This window comes from Aotus nancymaae, unplaced genomic scaffold (assembly GCF_030222135.1).
Source record: "Aotus nancymaae isolate 86718 unplaced genomic scaffold, 86718_ANA_hifiasm-v0.15.2.pri h1tg000117l, whole genome shotgun sequence".
Taxonomy (NCBI): domain Eukaryota; kingdom Metazoa; phylum Chordata; class Mammalia; order Primates; family Aotidae; genus Aotus; species Aotus nancymaae.
In genome coordinates, this window is record NW_026988532.1 from 1,035,931 (window position 1) to 1,050,180 (window position 14,250).

General features: G+C 41.9%; 1 pseudogene; it reads right to left on the reverse strand.

Annotated features, from left to right (window-relative positions):
• Positions 1 to 13,205: 13,205 nt before the first annotated feature.
• Positions 13,206 to 14,001, reverse strand: LOC105726881 (peptidyl-prolyl cis-trans isomerase A-like; annotated as a pseudogene).
• Between the last annotated feature and the right edge of the window lie 249 nt (positions 14,002 to 14,250).

A 14,250-nucleotide genomic window follows, 5' to 3' on the forward strand; every position in this document is an offset into this window, starting at 1 on the left:
AAAAAAATGTATGATGGAATTGCAAAATTTAACCTACATTACAACTTGGATGTGCAGAAGAATGAACTTTATTTAGTCTATCCTATTCTGTCTTCCCTCCGGAGCCATTTACGTTCTAGTTAGAAGGAGAAATAACGTTAACTAAATGACTGGTTTAAAATGAAATCCCAGTCAGTAATTTAATCCATTTGAATGCCGTTCTGCTTCCTTTGGATGAAAATGCTGAGGCTAAAACCAAACAATACAAAAAAAAAAAGTGGAGGGTAGGCCAGGCATGGTGGCTCATGCCTGAAATCCCAGCACTCTGGGACAAGGTGGGCAGATTGCCTGAGCCCAGGAATTGGAGACGAGCCTGGGCAACATGGTGAAACCTCATCTCTACAAAAAATACAAAAATTAGCTGGGAGTGGTGGAGTGCACTTGTAGTCCCAGATACTTGGGGGGACTGAGGCAGGAGGATTGCTTGAACCCAGGAGGTCAAGCCTGCAGTGAACTGAGATTGCACCACTGCACTCCAACCTGGGTGACAAAGTGAGACTTTCTCAAAAAAAAAATTGCTGAGGCTCTCAGGCTCTTCCTCCTCTGCTTGCCCAGAGTCCTGGGGAAGGGATGAGGTCTATGCAACCTCATGGTGGTGAGGAGGAGGTGGTGTTCTCAGCCACAGTTCCCTGCTTGCCCTGGCCGTCCTCCAGCCACTTATCTGTTTCCCATTTGATGCTGCTTGCCCTGGGGTGATTGCTTGAGTGGGTGTGACCTGTGGTTGGTCTCACTGGCTAAAGTCCTGTTGTGTGCTCTGGGTGACCTGCCCTCATTTCAGTTTCCCCTGGTGCTAGAGAACTCTTTGAAGTCTGGTTGGCCTTTCATCCAGCCCTGGCTTTGTCTGCCTCTGATAAGCAGAGAGGCTTGCTCTTTCTGGGTCCTCTCTACTGCGCTCTGTCTGACCATGTCTGACCTACCTAGGGGTGGGCTTGGTCCCTAGGTTTGTATGGGAGCATGCCAACCACAGATCCTCCTCTTTCAAGTTTATGAGGAGTCTTTTAAATACTGGCCCTCACTCTGCCTTTGGAGTTAACCTTGCTTTCCTAGTTCCCCTTTCCCTACCTAGGCCAAACTCAGAAGAGTTGGAGGAGGGGAGATTAGGGCAACCTTCACCATTTCACTTCTTTCTCTCTCTGCTTTCCACAGTTCTCCACACTAAAAAAGGACAAGTCTTTCTTTCTCTCTCTCTCTCTTTCTTTCTTTCTTTTTTTTTATTTTTGAAACGGAGTCTTGCTCTGTTGCCAGGCTGGACTGCAATGGTGCAATCTCGGCTCACTGCAACCTCCACCTCCTGGGTTCAAGCGATTCTTCCACCTCAGCCTCCCGAGTAGCTGGGACCACAGGCGCGTGCCAAACGCCCAGCTAATTTTTGTATTTTTAGTAGAGATGGGGTTTCACCATGTTGGCCAGGATGGTCTCGATCTCTTGACCTTGTGATCCGCCCACCTCGGCCTCCCAAAGTGTTGGGATTACAGGCGTGAGCCACCGCACCCGGCCTCTTTCTTTCTATTCTGTCTTCTTCCTGACTCTATCTAGCTAAATCTTAATGACAAGCAGGTTACCTTCTTTTTATTTTTGTTTTTAAACCACATTGTAGTAGAACACTGTGATCTGAAGTCCCCATGCTTGGTTGTTAAAATACTAGGGTCTCACAAGGGAGTTCAGCAAATCCTTTTTTAAGAGGCTTCTATAAATCTACTTTCTGAAAGACAGAAACAGAATGTTACTCTTTCTCTTGTTCTTCCATAATAAATGTAGACCTTCCAACTGGGCAAATCATTGGCTAGGGCAGATTAATGCAAAGATTTCTACCCAAGGAGAAATCTTTAATATTTTAACATTTTAAATGCACTTTATGTGTACATTTACAGCATGGCTGTAAATAAATTTACATTTATTGGCTTTATGGTTCTCTGACTATCCAGTGACTGGGTTGCACCCAGATGTTGGTGGCCCTGGGACTTGTCTTTCTGACTGTTGATTTGGAATTGACAGTGGCAGCAGACCTTTAAGTCAGATCTTTCCTCTTCATCCCAATGTGCCTTTTGCTTTCTCTAAAAGGGTCTCCCTTCCTCTTATTTTTCCTTATCGTCTTCTGCAGCTTTGCTGTCAGATCTCTCTCTTTCCTTCTTTCTGCTCCTGCACTTGCACTTTGCTCCCTCACTGAACACACATATAAGCATGTGCGTACACACAAAAACACACATCGTCACCTCCTCTTTGTTCGTATATGTACATTTACAGTCCTCTGTTGCTTTAGCTCTTTTTCCAGGACTTTCTCTTTTGTCCTTTTATGTGTGTGAATATTGATTCTTTACTATTATGATAATCATTGCTGTAATTTATTGAACACCTGTTATCTACTAGTGATGAGAAAGGTCCTTTAATATTGTCTCTTTCATTTAATCCTTAGAATCACCATTGCATGTAGCAAGAAACCGAGGCTCAGTGAAGTTTTCAAAATCTGTGTTCAAGGATATAGAGCTCGTCATTGGCAGAACAGGGACTCGAACCCAGGTTTCATTGGCCCTAAAGACATTCCACTAAAGAACATGGTTCTGAACAAAAATGTAAACTTTTGAGTAAAGATTTTATGTAAATTGAATTATCTTATAACAACTCTGAACATGAAACTCAAAACTTATGATGACTGGTCTAAAAACTATCACTTTGAAGGGAAGAATGGGGAACTCCGTTTCAGAGATGATTAATGCTTGATGCAATTCTACTAGAAGTGCTGACTAATGGTCTGATGACTACTTATTTTGATCTTGGTGTTGGTAGAGAGAACTTGACAAGCCAGGAAATGAAAAAAAAAAATACAGATTTTAGCCACTTAAAATTGCTAGCAGTGAAGGTCTCCATATGATTTCGGTTCCAGCTTCTTTTCTTTTTTTTCTAGGCTAATTTAACCACTTCCTCCTCCATTCTTGAGAGTTTTAGAAATGTCTTTTGAGAGACGGAGTCTTACCATGTTGGCTAGACTGGTCTCAGACTCCTGGCTTCAGTGATCCTCCTGCATCAGCCTCCCAAAGCACTCCGATTACAGGCATGACCTATGCCTAGTCTCTGTTTTGTTCTTGCAGGCTAAATCATTTTCCCCTATTCTGGTTAGGTTATTATTAATTTAAAACATAATATTTAATTTTCCATTTTAAAACCTCTTTTCCCATCTATCCTTATTTTTCCTTTTTCTTATTCATATTTTTTACCTCCCTCTGGCTTTGTTTGGTGCATTCTTGCTCATAGTGATCTGCTCCATTAGGTTACTGAAAATAAAAAGTGCTGGAATCCTAATCTCTAAAAGCCTGACCATCACAACTAGGGTCCTTTGAAGTTTGCTTTCAACTTTTGTGCAAAGAGGCACAATTCATTCACCAGTCACAATTTGCCATTGTGGCATTTGGAGGTGGTGTACAGAGCCCTGCTGGGGTTTTTTATTTTCTGAGGTTTTGCTAAAAGATATTGGCTGGATCAAGGAAAAAACCTGATTAAGCACTCACTACAGAAAAAAAAAAAATGTGAGTGATTGAGTGTGTGGGCATGCACACGCACATGTGTTTTCATGTGTGTGAATGGTGGGGGGTGTCTTCGAGAATGTTAGGGAGATGAATTCTCCCTAAAGAATGTTTAGTTATTTGATACAAAGTACTCCTTAGCATCCTCTGGAATCAAAGTGAACTTTCTATCAGATTAAAATGATGATTCAGAGTGGTCATGGGGCTGGCATTTTAAGAATTAGAGAGGAGAAAGAAATAAAAGAAGGAGCGTCTTCAAAGGATTGCATAAACTAAACTAAAGCATATTTAATCTCTTTCCTCTCATACTGACCTCTCCTTCTTCCTTCTGATTTCCTTGATTGGTTTGTCTTTAAGGGAGAATGAAGAGGATTCTTTTAGAGCTTCCTATCTCATAATAAAGAAAGATTTCACAGGTTTCTGTTTCAGAGGAAGGGGATAGATCCTTTTATCTTAAAAGAGAACAATATTAGTTCCTAGCGTGTCTGTCATTTTGAAATAGATTTTTTTTTTTTTTTTTTTTGCCCTGGGGCTGCTGTGACTTTCAGGAAACTTTTCACTGGTGATATCAGAGGTATTTTGAAGAAATGATCCTTGCTAATCCATTTTGATCCATGTATAATACTGCAGTTATTGATGGGCATAAGGTATTAATAATAACCAATTTCTATATGGCATATTTATTAACTGTTAAATTTTAAGAAAGTATTTGTATAAACATAGGGATATCCTTGACTCACATAGCCTCTTGTATCTATGAGTTTTTATTTGTGTACATGTCGTTCGACTCATGGGTCCCATGAAGAACAAATGTGCAGGTGATCCTTAAGCGTTTAAAGCAACCATATCAGCGTGAGGTGACAGGCAGTGGTGCGTGTATCTCAGATGTGGCTGAGACTATTGACTCTCAAGATTCACCAAGCAGAAACGTGAGATGTCCAGGCAGATCGGCTTCTGGTCCTTTCCCCAAGTATTCTGCTTTATACTCTTTGGAAGAAATGCCATTTGCCCCCACCACAGTTGCCTAGAAAAAAAAAAAAAAAAAGAAAGCGAGAGAGAGAAAAGGAAAAAGAATGCAGTGAATATGCCGACCTTTGTAGACAAAGAAGTGGTCACCAACCCACTTGGAAAAGGGCATGCATTCTGAGTCATTTTTCTAGTTGTGATCAAGGCCTGGCTTTAACCATTGTGCCTCCCATTCCCCAGGCCCAGCCCTGCCCTTAATCAATAATAAGCCTTGGATTGAAATCGAGGAAAACCAATTAGCTGGTGGAGGTAATTGCATCCAAATAACTTCAGGGAAAATCAGTAATCAGGAACAGGGATGCCAAGCAGATAAAAAAGCTGGGAAATAAAAGACAACAATTTAGTTTCTGATTGAGTCATCTTGTACTTTTACTTTTTTTTTCTTTTTAATTCAAATTAGGGTCTTATTCAAAGGGTTTAAGTAGCTTTCAAAAAGAAAAGTTTAGAATTATAAAAAGAGCATTCTTTTCCTGTTAAGTAAAACAAGCATAATTAGTTGTTCAGGAAAATACTCCCTAGGAAACTATGTTGAAATAGCACAATATCCAAATGCTCAGCCAATAGGGTGGTCAGAAAATCTCCCTGATGAATCAGGAAACATGACAATAGTGGGTTTCTGTCCCATTTTGTCTGCATGGATTACTCTCTTTAAAATATCACCTTTGGGGATGTGTGGGCAGCTCCCTTCCTTCAGCTGTGATCTCCAAAGGAAACAGGGAGGTTTAATAGGAACTGTGGGATGCCAACATTCAGATCATTTTCAACTTCAAGAGAGGGAAACCAGGACAAAGATTTCCAACAATTTCAACAACATGCCTGTCATTGTCAGCAGGCTTAAAAACGAATCACGTGGCTTTCAGAGTTTAGGAGGCAGACTAACTCCCTAAGAAGAAACTAAGTTTATAGAAGGCAAAGAGTAGGGTTAAAAAAAACCCAGTTATTTGGTTGTCAGGGTAACTTTCCCTGATTGGAATAAGATAGACATGTTGCGAAAACACACGTGGTTCCTCTGAGCACACTTTTAAAATCTCTCTTCGGTTCAGACTTCGTAAGGGAGAAAAGGCGAAGTTTTATTTCTTGTACACGGAGCGGTTGTAGAGTGGAAAATGAGACAATTAAGAGTGTGGAGGAGGCATTTATTGCCTTCTTTCTGACAGATTGCAGCAAGCAGTCACAGGGTGGAACTGCTTCTGGCATTCAAACAGTTAAGAGACTTCTAAGGTCAAAGCCACAAACCCTGAAGTAATGGGAAGCCATGCATATGCTTTCTGAAGTCAGGGAGCTTCTTTTAGAAGAGAATAGGAATTAGATTAAGCTACTGTTGCTTAACACATGAAATTTGTTGTTAGCCAATTACGGAGTTCAGGATATTCTCAGCTTCTGCAGGGCATTCCAAACTTAGCACCAAAGCCTGGCGAGTATTAAAAAGCAGAGAAAAGCTTCAGTCAGGCTAGAGCAAAGAACTCCCAAAGCTCGTGTTAGATACAATTATAGGCTGCAAATGAGGAGGAGAAACCATGGAATCTGCATGTAAATGGCAAAGTCTACCAGCAACCTGATATTGACTCTAAATTTAACTTTTATTTACGTAAGCGATGCATATAGAAAAGTTAATAACTACTGCTAAAATCTAAAAAATGTAACCCTCATTTTCAATATCCAGACCTAACATTATAACTGGTGTATAATAATCACTTAAGAAATGTTAGCCATTTAAAAGTGTATATATGTATACAGATGTACAACTCCTTTTTTCTTTAGAGACAGGGTCTCGCTCTGTTGACTAGGCTGGAGTGTGGTGGTGCAATCACAGCTCATAGCAACCTTGAACTTCTCGGCTCAAGTGAGCTTCCTGCCTCAGTCTCCTGAGTAGCAGGGGCTACAGGTGCATGCCACCAAGCCTGGATAATTTTTAAATTTTTTGTAGAGAAGAGATCTTGCTATATTACCCAGGCTGGTCACAAACTCCTGACCTCAAGCTATCCTCCTGCCTCAGCCTCCTAAAGTGCTGGGATTACAGGCATGAACCACCATACCCAGCCTTATTCAGTTAAAAAAAATCTACTTTTATTGCTAAGCAATATATTGGGAATATTTTTTCATGTCAAGAAATGTATCTTGTGCCTGCGCATGGTGGCTCATGCCTATAATCCCAGCAATTTAAGAGGCCAATGCAAGAGGATCACTTGAGGCCAGGGGTTCAAGACCAGCCTGGGCAATACAGTAAGATCCTGTCTCAAAAAAAAAGTATATATATAGTTATAGCTATAGATATAGATATATATAGGAGGCTGAGGCAGGAAGCTTTCTTGAGCACAGGAAGTCTAGGCAGCAGTGAGCCATGTTCACACCACTGTACTCCAGCCTGGGTGACAGAGCAAGACCCTGTCTCAAGAAACAAACAGAAAATAAAAAAGAAATATATCTTGCTTTATTTTCTTTGTTTTACCACTAATATCTGTATGCTTTATAACATAAGACAGAATATTGACTTTCTTTCCTCTATCTGTATATCAACAGATCTTATTTATAAATTCCGTGAAATCTCTTCTAGTGGGGAAGGAGATCATAAAAACAACAGAGACTTAAAGGGCAAAAAAAAAAAAAATACGACCGAGATTGAATATGCACATATTTATAGGAACATATGCAAAGATATGAATGAAAGAAATGAGGATTCATTCTTAGCCTAGAAAAGAGAGATGAGCCCTTCCTTCCTCACCATGCCCCCTTCCCCCTCTCTCCAGATGTGCTCTTGCTGGATTGGTCACTCCAGGATTTCCTGATTAGAATGAGGAAGCACAGCTGATCACGCCAGTAAGTTCAGATTGCGATCTCATCACCTTTTGACCTTCAGCCCCACCCTCTGTTTACCAGTCTGAAAGCTGGCACCGATGTCTCTAAATGGAAGTAAAAAGAAAGAAGGCAAAAAACCAAAGTGACATGTGCCAAGTGGCTGTCAGCTCTGCAAAGCCACACCTTGTTTCTGTCTTCCTGTGTAATGATGAGAACCAGAGCTTTGGGCCTTCATAGCTTAGGATGGAAACAGATCTGCAATGCATGAAAACAGAGACCTGCCCAAGGCTATTATATTTCATTGAGAAAATAAAAGGCATCAGGTGGGACCTTCTTCATTCTCCACCAACAAATCAACAATCCTGCCTGCATCTTTCCCCATCTTCTTTTCTTATAGTTTTGTGCTTACCAAAGTCTATCCTCTCCAATTCTGTCCTGGGACTCATCTGCTTTATCTACCAAATATTGTCCCTGTTTCTTCTCTTACTTTTTCTCCACCATCATTCATCTCTTTCCCCAACTACAAACATACTCTAATAGATACCAAATTAAGAAGCAAGAGTAAATAAACAAAAAGACCTAGAATCCTCCATAAGCCCTTATTTCCCTTCAGCTACCACCTCCCCCCATTTTTATGTTCCCTTGTACAGTAAAACTAAAGAAGTTTTATGACTACGTATGCTGTCTTCACTGCCTGAACTCCATCTCTTCCTTCAGCACACTGTAGTCTGGCTTTTGTGTATTGCATGTGCTAAAATGATTTTTGCTCAAAGTTATCAATTGACTTCATGTTGACAAAACAATGGACGTGTTTTTTGTCTTTTGTCAGCCTCTCAGTATTATCCCACGTGGTAGATAATTCTATCTTTTCTGACTTCAGTGACGCCGACTGCTCTTTCTCCATCTTTTTTTGCCAGCTCTCCTCCTCTAACTGGCTTCTACTTGTTTGATTTAGGGCTAGGTTCTGGATCCTCTTCTCTTTACTCTCCACATTTTCTCCCTAGTGATCTCATCCATATTCATGGCCCAAATTAGCATCTATATGCAGCTGATTCCTATTATGGAGATTGTGGTACACCGCCCAGAGACTCCCTTTAAGACTAAGGCATTCATTTTCCCGACTGTTGAGAGTATTGGCTGTTGGCAGCTCACAAGGATTTCCTCTTTGAGCCTTGTCCTCGGTTTAAGATTATATCCCTTTTTCTTTCTCTATTTCTATTTTTTTTCTGTTTTTTGAGACAGGGTCTCACTCTGTCACCAAGGCTGGAGTGCATTGGCACCATCTCAGCTCAGCTCAGTGCAACCTCTGCCTCCAGGGTTCGCATGATTCTTGTGCCTCAGCCTTTCGGGTAGCTGGGACTACAGATGTGTGGCACCACGCCCAGTTTATTTTTGTATTTTTAGTAGAGATGGGGTTTTACCACGTTGGCTATGCTGGTCTCGAACTCCTGGCCTCAAGTGATCTGTTCACTTTGGCCTCCCGATCTGCTGGGATTATAGGCATAAGCCATGGCAACCTGTTATGTATCCCTTTTGGACGAGCAGCTTGCATTCAATGCTGGTTCAAGCAAGAGTACAAAGCCTTGAGTTCAGGACAACTCTGAAGGATGATGCCAGTTCCAGGCTCCCTGGATTGGCTGAGGTCTCTGTTACAACTGCATCACAGTTGGACTTCTCCCTCTGCCCAATCATGCTTCTTTCACTCTCTTACAGACATTGTTTCTAAGGACATTCTTGTAGTAGCTACTGTGATGAACCACCTAAATGTCACTTTAGGAATAAGGAACTAATTGCTGTGGTGCTGGAAATCCTGGGCAAACATACTCAGAGATAAGGCCTCTTCAGGGCAGCTGACACCCAATGACTGATCCAGTAGGGGCACCAAGGCTCCACTCTCGCACCTCAACTTGAGATAGCACTGAAGGGTCATCTTAATTCAGAAGTCCCCGCCCCAAAGAAGGGATACATAGTCTAATTTAATTCATCTCCAGAGACCTAGTGTCATCATGACCCTCCTCTGCCCCCATGAGACTGGAGATTTACGAGGCCAGGTGACAAATGAATGGGTGCATAAATTCCAGCTACAGTGGGTCCACAGCCTCCAGTGATCATTTCTTAAATCTCCAAGTGAGAACTGACATACTGGCAGTCAGAAGAACTGCACTTTGTATCATTGACCTGTGGGGAACACCATATCATAGTGGAGGAGGCCAAGTGGAAACCTCTGGAAACTGTCCATACATCCCTTCCCCCAGCTAAGGGAACAAGTAGAGAAAAATTGCATCCTGGAGTAGAGGAATAGCAGAAATTGATGCTACTGTTAAAGATCTAAAAACGTAGGGGTGGTGGTCACTACTCACTCTCATATCCTTATTTAGCAGCACCAGTCTGGCTCCTGCAGAAACTGGGTGATTCTGGAGAATAACTGCAGAACCACAGCTCAAACAAGTAATAGCCCTGATTGTAGCTACTGTGCTGGATGTGGTTTTATTGCTAGATAAATAAGATAAAATAGGTTAATGAGATTTTGGGTACATAGTGTGTGCTTGTTGATTTGGGAAATGGATCCTTTTCTATTCCAGTTAGAAAGAAGTTCAGAGATAGTTTGCATTCATATGACGTAATATTCAATTGCAGCCCTGACCCAGGGCTTTGTTGACCCTCTTCCTTTTATCATAATATAATCTGAACATATTTGCATCATCTTGAAATTTCACTACAAGTCATGCTGATTAATTCCATCAACAACATTATGCGGACTGGATTGTACTCTGGAAGACTTCATTAACGCACATGCAAGATAAACACTATGAAGATTTATTGACCTCTCACTTTCATGAAGTTTTTATGGATCTAGTGGTCTGGGGAACCCCTCCAAATTAAAAGACACATCTTGCATCCCTTATGAGAAAGAAGCGAACTCAGTGTGTGGTAGGCATCTTTCAGTTATAGGTATATAAGATAACACATTATACACCTAGAAATACCACTAGCTTTGAGTGGGGCACAGGGCAGGAAAAAGCTGTACACTAAAGCAACGCTGTGGTGCGAGCAGTTCTGTCATTTGGGCCAAATGACTGACACTGAATTTGCTGGAAATGTCAGAGGTGGGACTTACCAAATCACAAATTATAGCAGGTCCAGCTGCAGTTCATCATAATGGATTTTCTGAGGTCAAACCCAAGTATGATCAGAGGGCATGAGTATACAGTACCTCATTCTCCATAGTTGCACAAGTGTTCATTTCCCAGCTCACACCTATGGCCACATAAAGGGTCTCATACAACCAGCTGATGGAGGAGGAAAAAGCATGAGCTTGGTTTGTCAATGACGGGTGTCCGTATGTGTGTGCAAGCTCAATATAAACAGTGACTGTATTATAAGTGCAATCTGAGTTTGCCTTGAAAGTGGAGAGAGAAAAATTCCCAATGGGCAGAACTGTTGTAAGTATACCAAGTCATCTACTTTGTGTCAAAGAAGTGGCCTGAAGCAAAAATATATGAAAAATCCTGAATAAGTGGAAAGTGGCCTAGCTATCAGTTAAGGATGCTGGAAGGAAAAGGACCAGAAGACTGAAGTCTCAGGTAGATATACGGAGGCAGAGGAAATATGAAAGCGGGCATAAAGTGTAAAGATTTTTGTATCACACATTAACCCTCACTTGCAAACATCCACCAGCAAAGAGGCACTGAACAACCAATTATTTAAAATTATTTGGCCAGTTGATGTTAGCTGGTGTTTGTCATTGACCGTCTTGTAACCAGCACAAGAAGTGCCATAGTGGCAGAGGTGGAAGCTACGTATAGATCAGCAGCATGGACTTCTTACCGGGTTCAATATAGCTATTGCCTCTTTTGAATAGTCAAACTTTCAGTGGCATAGACCAATGTGCTTTACCCCTAATACGGCAATATGGCACTGTTCCTCAAGGAGGACAGCCAGTGACTTGGTGGCAAGTCAACTACTCTGGGCCCCTTCCATCCAAGTAGTTGATTTGCCACCAAATCAACTATTAAATTCTGGAATGGCCAGAATTGCATTCACACAGCGATAGATACTGGTTCTGGGAGTGCAAAATCTCAGTCCGTACCACTCTCCAGGGGGCTTACAGAGTTACTGATTCTGTATCTAGGCCCGCACTCCCACAAACACAGCATTTGAGCAGGAAACCCACTTCAAAGAAGGAGACACAGGAATGAGCCCATGAATCTTTATTTTTTTCTCTCATACCACATCATCCAGAAGTAGCTGATCTCATAGGCCCAGAGAGTTTCAATAATGAATTGTATCAAATATTTAAGGTTGAAATAATTATATGTATATAATCATGTACTTGGGAGGCTGCCTCAGTCTCCCAAGTACCGAGTACTATAGACATGTGCTACCACACTGGGCTAACTTTAAAAAAATTATTATTATTATTGAGACAGAGTCTTACTCTGTCGCCCAGGCTGGAATGCAGGGGTTCGATCCCAGCTCACTGCAACATCTGCCTATGAGGTTCAAGTGATTCTCATGCCTCTCCCGAGTAGTTGTGATTACATACGTGCCCCACCATGCCTCACAAATTTTTGTATTTCTAGAGATGGGGTTTTGCCATGTTGGCCAGGCTGGTCTTGAACTCCTGGCCTCAAGTGATGGCCTGCCTCAGCCTCCTAAAGTGCTGGGATTACAGGTGTGAGCCACCATGTCTAGCCTTAAAAATTATTTTGTATAGACAGGGTCTCACTATGTTACTCAGGCTGGTGTCAAACTCCTGAGCTGTGATCCTCCCACCTCGGCCTCCAAAAGTGCTGGTATTATAGGTGTGAGCCAGCATACTCAGCTGAAATAATACAAATCTAACACAAACTTTTTATCTTTCTTTTGAGACAGGGTATTGCTTTGTTGCCCAGGCTGCAGTGCAGTGGCACAATCATAGCTCACTGCAGCCTCAAACTCCTGGGCTCAAGGAATCCTTCCACCTCAGCCTCCTGAGTAACTGGGACTACAGGTGCATTGCACCATGTCTGGCTAATTTTCAAATTTTTTGTAGGGACAGAAAAAAATTTGTCTATGTTGACCAGGCTGGTCTCAAGCTCAAGTGATCCTCCTGCCTCAGATTCCCAAAGCGCTGGGATTAAAGACATGAGCTACCACATCCAGCCTGCAAACTTCTTAAAAAAGATGGGAGAAGGGAACTGCCCCAGATTTCTTTCATGAGGCCAGAATTATATTGACATCAAAACCTGTCAAAGATATTTTAAAAACAGATAATAAAACAAATAAAAAATTACAGATGAGTATTCCTCATGAACACAGATGCAAAAACTCTGAACAAAATATTAGTACATCAAATTGAGCCATGCCTAAAATGGATAATACGTAATTACCAAGTGGAGTTTATCTTAGGAATGCAAGCTTAGTTCAGGGTCTTCTTCAAACCAATCGATGTCACTCATGTATAAAAGAAAAAAGGAGAAAACTATGATAGTTATAATCAATATGTGCAGAAAAAGCATTTGACAAAATAAAACATCCACTCATGATTAGAAATTTCTGCTAAAGGAAGAATAGAATAGAAATGAAACTCTTTAATTTCATAAAGGGCATCTATGAAAAACTTACAGATAACATTATGCACTTTTTGTTATTTAGTTTTTATTTCATAATCATAAATTGAACTCTGCAATCCAGGTGGGCATAGAAAGGGAATAAGGAAAAAAGAGAACTCAAAGGGAACTGTAGTGAGAGTACAAAGATTCCAGGACACTGAAGCATATGGGGTAGAATGGTGCTCGCCTGAGGATTGGTCTGGTGGTGAAGATAAAACACGAGTCAACCTTATTAGAGTTGTCCACGGTCAGCCATGGTGCTCTTCTTGCTGGTCTGGCCATTCCTGGACCCAGAACACTCCATGACCTCCACAATATTCATGCCTTCTTTCACCTTGCCCAAGACTACATGCTTGCCATCCAACCACTCAGTCTCAGCAGTGCAGATGAAAAACTGGGAACGGTTTGTGTTGGGTCCAGCATTTGCCATAGACAAGATGCCAGGACCTGTATGCTTCAGGAAGAAATTCTCATTATCGACCGGGCACAGTGGCTCACACCTGTAATCCCAGCACTTTGGGAGGCCGAGGCGGGTGGACCATGAGGTCAAGAGATCGAGACCATCCTGGCCAACATGGTGAAACCCCGTCTCTACTAAAAATACAAAAATTAGCCAGGCGTTTGGCATGCGTCTGTCGTCCCAGCTACTCGGGAGGCTGAGGGGGAAGAATCGCTTGAATCTGGGAGGTGGAGGTTGCAGTGAGCCGAGACTGTGCCACTGTGCTCCAGCCTGGTGACAAAGCAAGACTCAGTCTCAAAAATAAAGAAATTCTCATCATCAAATTTCTCCCCGTAGATGGACCTGCCATCAGTGCCATTATGGCGTGTGAAGTCACTACCCTGACACGTAAGCCCTGGAATAATTCTGTGAAAGCAGGAGCCTTTATAACCAAATTCTTCTCTACAGTGCTCAGAGCATGAATGTTTTCTGCTGTTTTTGGAAACTTGTCTGCAAACAGCTTGAAGGAGATGAGACCCAAGGGCTGGCTGTTGACGACGATGTCAAAGCACACAGTGGAGTTGACCATGGTTGGTAGTACCGGGCTCCCAGCAGTGGTGGTGTCTGCAAAGCTAACATTATACTTAGTGATGAAGTATTGAATGCAGACTGGGCTCAGTGGCTAATACTTGTAAACCCAACACTTTGGGAGGCCAATGCAGGAGGATCACTTAAGGCCAGGGATTCAAGCCCAGCCTGTGCAACATAGGAAGACTCCTATCTCTACAAAAAAAATACAAAAATTAGCCAAGTGTAGTGATATGTGCCTGTAGTCCAA